This window comes from Pteropus medius, unplaced genomic scaffold, assembly GCF_902729225.1.
Source record: "Pteropus medius unplaced genomic scaffold, Ma_sr-lr_union100, whole genome shotgun sequence".
NCBI classification, from domain to species: domain Eukaryota; kingdom Metazoa; phylum Chordata; class Mammalia; order Chiroptera; family Pteropodidae; genus Pteropus; species Pteropus medius.
Window position 1 is genome coordinate 18,879,148 of NW_024342471.1, and position 6,917 is coordinate 18,886,064.

At 40.8% G+C, this 6,917-nt stretch overlaps 1 long non-coding RNA gene across 1 annotated transcript in view; it reads right to left on the reverse strand.

Moving 5' to 3' along the window:
- Positions 1-6,917, reverse strand: part of LOC120603788 (uncharacterized) — a 28,009-nt gene continuing 21,092 nt past the window's right edge. The window contains exon 2 of the long non-coding RNA XR_005653125.1: positions 1-690. This is a non-coding gene — a long non-coding RNA (uncharacterized LOC120603788). The remainder of the gene's footprint in view (positions 691-6,917) is intronic.

Sequence of the window (6,917 nt, forward strand, 5' to 3'; positions counted from 1 at the left end):
TCTGTGGAATAATTTATTATCTTAAGATGGCTTCAACAATAATTCCCATCTTCATGCTCTTCTGAAACTTTCTTTAATTCTGGAACTTCCCTTTAAATCCGGGTGGGACTGTGAATCACTCATAGCCAATAAAAATAAGTGGAAATGGCACTACGCAACTTCTGAGGTGATGCAGCTTCTGACTCATGAGGAAGCCCACGTGCTCTGGTCAGGGGTCGCAGTGGAGGTCCCAGCCGACAGTCAGCATCGATCACCAGATGTATGAGACAACGAATCTTTAGATATTCCAGCCCCCAGCTGTCAGGTCACCCCTGACCTTTAAGTCTTCCCAGCCAAAGCTCCAGAAAAGCTGTCCCCACTGTGCCCTTTCCGAATCCATGAGCATAATAAAATGGTTACTGTTTACACTGCCAAATTGGTTACACAGTAATAGCTGTTACACTGTAACAGCGTCCTTCCGTATGTTTCTTATGCATCATGGAAAGAGTTTCTCCAGAGCACATATATGTAAGAACGGATATGATGAGTGGTAGGGTATGCACATCTCCTGCTTAACTATTTCCAAATTGTTCTCCAAAATGAGCGTGCCAATTTATGCTCCCCGCAAGCAGTGAATGAGGGTTCCCGGGTCTTCCTGCCTCTCCCACAGTTGCTGCAATCAGGCTTTTCCAGGGCCCTGGCCCTTGGCCTCTGAAGAGAGAGTGAGATATGAGAAATTGGTATGAAAGAGCCAGACTTGGCCCATGGGTTGTAGTTTGCTAACCCTACGCAAAAGATTGAGTCTTTATTTCATTAAAGTATTTACTAGAGATTATTGAGCTTAGTAAAATCAATCAGTACCTTAATTTTTGCTTTGTTTGGAAAGAATATTTTTATAAGTCACCGCTCTTCAGTTCATTCTATTTACTTTCTTTATTATATTAAGCTTACTAGAACATAATTTTCATCCTGTCGCTCTTATACTTCCGTAATTTTGGTGGTTCCCTACAGCCTACAGAACAAAGCTTAATCTTCATTTGATCTTTAAGACCTAATCACGACCCTTTGCATCTCTTCTCTCCAACATGTAAGTGGGCATGCACAGTAAACATTTCAAGTTATATAGTGCAGAACGTGGTTAGTAATGACCATGATTCTATACCTTAGGGGCTTCAGCCAACATTCCATGAGTCTATACCAAAGAGGGCTCAATCAACATTCCATGATTCCGCACAGAAGAAGAAGATTCAGCTAACATTCCTGAATCTGTACAGATGAGGAAGCTCTGCAGACGTTCCATAATGATAGGCAAAGAGGCTTTGCAAAAATTTAATGATTTTATACACAAGTGTTTGGCAAACAGTACAAGATTCAAGCCACGAGAAGCATCTCTGCAAGCATTCCATGATTCTGCATACATGAGGGTATTCCTCAAAAACGGTTCATAATTCTATATACAGGAAAGAAAAGTTACTCAAACACCCTAAAATTTTATATGCAGGGCATGCCCTGTAAACATTTTATGATTTTATACCTAGGAGGAGGCTTTACAAATATTACATGATTCTATATAGATAGAAAAGCACTGTGTAGCTCTTCCTTGATTTTCCAATGTGCTATGCAAATTGTCGGTGATCCCGGAGTGGATTCTGCAAAAAACTAATGATTCTGTTCGAAGGAAGGTGTTCATTTCCCCGATTCCATCTAAAACAGAGTGCTCTATAAAGATTCTATGGTATGAGACACAGGAAACAGTTAATGATGCTACAGATAGGGTGTTCTGTAAATGTTCCCTGATTTACACAGAGCAGGGGGTAGTGCAAACAGATCAACACCGTACACGCAAGATGACATTCCACAAATATTTCATCAGTTTATATGTAGGAGAGGATTCACTACAGTTTTACACAGATAAAGGGGGTCCAGTAAATAATCCTTGATTCTGCCAAAAGGACAAAGAATCTCTGCAAATGTTCTGCAATCGTACATACAGGAGAAAGATTTGGAAGCATTTCATGATTTAATATCTAGAAAGGTGCTTGACAAGTGCTTGGAGGTTATGCGGGCTGTACGGGTCTTGGCAAACCTGGTCTTATGAAGAAAAGTGGGGACTGAGCAGCAGTTTTACCAATGGATCCCTAGGCTAAAGCTCAGAGTCTCCAAATATTTCAAGTACACATAAAGACGTCTGAGACCTGAAAAAATAATCCTGACTCTAAAATATAAAACAGAAGCAGTAAAAATTGAAATTAATGTTTAACTAAAATGTCTACAAATATAATATTAGGTCAACTAGTCAACTGCCTCTGACATCACATGATTTGATCTAATTGTATCTATTAGGCTATGAGGGTGGTGGATTTTGTTATGCTTAATAGGATGTAGATGGAGCCTTAAAAAGTTGCAATGCCAGAGGCCCAGGAAGATCCTAAAATGGCCCTATGTGGGGAAATTGCTGGAAAGTTCCCACTGGGAGATCAGAGGATTCAGCCAAGCCACCTGCTGTCCTGTCCAGCTCAGCTCCTGAACATTCGCTGCTGGGTGAGAAAATATCCCAACTGCCAAAAGATGGACAGGGCTCCAAATATCACCCACAGATTGGAGGGAAGGCTGCCCATGTTGGCTACAGGGAAAGCTAATTAGCCAAGCACATTATGTTGTGGCAGATGTCTAGAGGAATCAGATATTGTCATGGTCTCAGGAAGCAAAGACAGCTGTTTCTGCTTCTCCCCCTCTCTCCCTCTCTGCATCCCTGAGTCCCAGGGGAGGGCTTTGAGCCAGCAGTGTTACTTTGAACAGAGTAATGGGAGGCAGAGAGAGGAGCTGTGGCCACAGCTAAGCCTCAGAGCCGCCAGCAGGAATGAGGAGTGTTGATCAAAGGCAGTAAGAGAAAATCTGAGTCTAGGGTCTTAACATCCCAGAGCCCAGCCATAATCAATCAACCCACATGACAGCAAATGTAATATTGCCCTGAGCTAGAGGCCACAGGAAGGCAGAGGTTATAGCTACGCTTCTCAATTTTCTAAACCCATACCCCATTTCAATAAACATAAAAGCATATGCGTCTCCTTTGGCACCATTTTAGATTTCAAAAAAAAATTTTTTTTTCTTCAAAAATGATTAAAGGAACAAATAGAAGAATAGCTTTATGACCTTGGAGAGAAAGAGATTTCGTAAACCAGGCACAAAAAGCACAAACTTTAAAAGAAAAGATTGACACATTGAACTTCATCAAAATTGAATATTCCTGTCTGAGAAAAGACCCTACTAAGGGAAAAACAAGTGACAAGTCAGGAAAAGTTATCCATAACCAATATAACAAAAGAATTATATCCAGAATTTATAACGAACTCATACAGATCAATAAGAAAAAAAAATGACAATCACCCCCATGAAAAAGGACTAAAGGATTTGAAAACGCATTTTTGCGAGAAGAGAAAACCCAAAGGTCCCATACACATGTGAAAAGATGACCAGTCTCAGGACTGATCAGGGAAACACAAATTAAGACCAGAATCAGATACTGTTTTAGAAATTCACAGAAATTCTACTTCTAGATATGTTCTCCAAAGAAATTCTGGCAAGCAAGCATAAGGAATTATTCACAAGGGTGTTCATTGCAGCATTGAGTGTAAGAGTGAAAAATTACAAACAACTTAAATTTCATTATTAGGGGAACAAGCTAATATAATGTGGTTTCATCAGTCACGTGATGAAATACTATGCAGCAATTAAAATGAATGAATTATAGCTTTTTTGGTATCAACAATAATGTGAGAAAACAAGTACAGAATGAGACACACAGTTGGATAACATTTGGCTGTATCATGAAACATACGATGAAGCTATAAGAAAATCTGTAAGAGGACTTTCTAACTATGAATCAAAGTCCAGAAACCATAAAAGAAAAGACAGATAAATTTGACTACATTAAAAAAAAAACTTTATGGAAAAAAGAAAAGGAGAGAGAGAGAGTATGTGAGAGAAAACTACCATATGCAAAGTCAAAACGTAAATGACAAACGAGGGAAAAATTCTTGTAACTCATACCACCAAGAGCTATTCTCTCCCATGTAAAAAGAGCTCTTAGAGACAGACAAGAAAAATGGACAACTCAATAGAAAAATGAACAAAGGATGTAAATAGTTCATAGAAATGGAAGTTCAAATGGCTGTTAAACATAGAAAAACTGCTCAGCCTTTTTCATTCTAAGAAATACAAACGAAAACTACTGGAAGCAACATGTTCCATCCATCTATCACATTGACAAAGTTCCAGAAGCTTGATAACATGCTGAGTGATAAGAGTTTGAGGCAACAGGCCCCTTGATGATTCTTGGAGGGGTATACATTTCCCCAACCTCTCTGGAGATAATTTGGCAAAATCTATCAAAATGATAAATACATATACCTTTTGATCCATTTTGGGGAATTTGTCCTACAAAAAATTCTGCATACATGTGACATTTGTATGGAATTATTTATTGAAAGCATGGGTCATAATAGTGAAGGAAAACTTAAACAACCCCCTTGTTTATTAAGAAGAGAGTAGGGAAATAAATTATGATCCATCAAATAGCAGAATACTATGCAGCAGTGAAAAAGAATGGTGAGGCTCTCTACGTACTGACATGGAAAAGTCTCCAAGACACATTGCTATGTGAAAAAGCAAGTGTGGTAGTTAGTGTCTACCTTGTATAAAAACAGAGAACAAGACTGTGTGTTTGTATTTGCTTATGTATGCAAAAAGAAACTCTAAATGAACACACACAAAAATAAAGCAGTAGTTACTTGTTACATGGGGAGGGAACCATATGAATTATTATTCATTTATGGATTAAATGTAAAAACAATGAATATGCACAGACACGCACACACATGCTAATGAGTTCATGCTTCTTCCTGCCATAAAAGCCTTTGACAGCCGCCCTCTGAAATCGCAATAAAACGCAATACCTTACTGAGGACTAAAGCCCAGCATGATCAGGTATCACCTTCCTCTCCAAACCCATCTTGTTACCCTGTCCTCACCTTTCTTTACATATATATGCTCATGGAGTTGTGTGACTCAGAAAAACAAAGACATAAAAAGGTATCAAAAAATTGGAACCCTCATTCACTGCTGGCAGGATTATCAAATGATGCAGTCCCTTTGGAAAATAGTCTGGCGGTTCCTCAAACAGTTAAATATAGAGGTACGATATGACCCAAAAGTTTTATTCCTAGGTAGATGTGCAAGAGAATTGAAAATATGTGCCCACACAAAAGACTGTACACGGGTATTCATAGCAGCATCGATCATGAGAGCCAAACATATTCCTAAGGGGAAGAAGCCAGTCTGAAAGGGCTGCATACTGTACGATTTATAAGACATTCTGGAAAAGGCAAAACCGTGGAGCCAATATAACGGTCAGTGGTTACCAGGGGTGGGGGTAGAGGGAAAGATGAACAGGCAGAGCTCAGAGGATTTTTAGAGAAACACTCAGTAATATATTATAATGAGGGGTGTATGTCATTATACTTTTGTCCAAACCCATAGAATGTACAAACATCAAGAGTGAATATACAACTCTAAGGTAAACTATAGACTCCGGGTGATAGTAATGTATCGATATAGGTTCATCCTTGGTAAAAATGTACCATTTCGGTGAGTGATGTTGATAAGGAGGGAAACTGCGCGTGTGGGACCAAAAAATAGGAGGGAAATGTCTGTACCTCCCTCTCCGCTTTTTGTAAACCTAAAATTTCTCTAAACACTCACACACTTCAGGAGGAAAAGAGAAGTGATTTCTGAAAAATTATTGGCTGCGTTAGACTGACAGTCACCTATAGCCAAACAAGATGGCAAGCTGTGACCAGCAAAGTATCCCCTTGAGAGACGGAGTGGGCTGGGGAAAAGCAAATCCAAACGTGTCCTCCCTTTGCTCAAAACTCTTTCATAGCTCCCTATTGCCCTCAAGAGAACATCCAAATACCCTTACACATGTGCCAGGTCTTTATGAGCTGGTCTCTGCCCACCTGGCTCACTCCTCGCCACCATTTCCCACTCTGTATCTTTCCTCAGGAACACCTCGCTGGGTTTCTGTATGCCCCTGACTGAGCCATTCCCTCCTTGCCTGCACCCCCGCCCGCGCCCCCCACCCCACCTCACCTTTTCCTTGAATCCCTTTTCCCTGAAACACTCCCCTCTCTTTCCCACTCTCTGATGGCTAACAAACGTCTATACACCCCGCCAGGCTCAGCTCTGACCTCACCTCCACCTGGAAGCTGCAGTCGCAGAGGTTAGAGCTCACTTAAGCACCACAGGGTGGTACCAGCTGGTGAGGTGGAGCAGCTGGGAGGAGGACTGTGGTTGATGGGAGTCAGAGGGAGCGGGAGGAAGGAGAGCAGAGGTGAAGTGGGTGGTGGCCATCACAGAAGGCCTCGTAGATCATAGTAAGGCTTTTACAATGAATGAGCTGGGGCCGTGGGAAGTTTTTGGTCTGAGGATTCTTTTGGTTCCTGGCTGGCTAAGGCAGAAGCAAGAAGATTCAATTAGAATTAATCCCCACTTGGTCTATGCATCCCAAAACACATGCATGGATTGCTTTAAACAAGCAAAAAGCCTTCATTTCTTCCGTTTATGTTCTAGTTGACTCTTAACAGCAGGCGCTGAAGCATGGTGGTAAGACGGAGGGCTCTGCAGGCTGGCCTCTGGGTTGAAGTCCAGCCTCTCCAACCTAATAATCTGCTGTTATTTCGTTTGTTGGATCCTCAGTTTTTTCATCTGTAAAATGGGATTGATGAATTGTACTGAACTCCATAGAACTGTCATAAGGATTAAATGAGTTAATCCATGTAAGGGGTGCCTGAAGCAGCGGTCGGTCGCTATTCAATAAATATTAGCTATTGTTACAAAGTGTCTGACTGTACTACTGTAACAGGAATTTCTCAGAAATT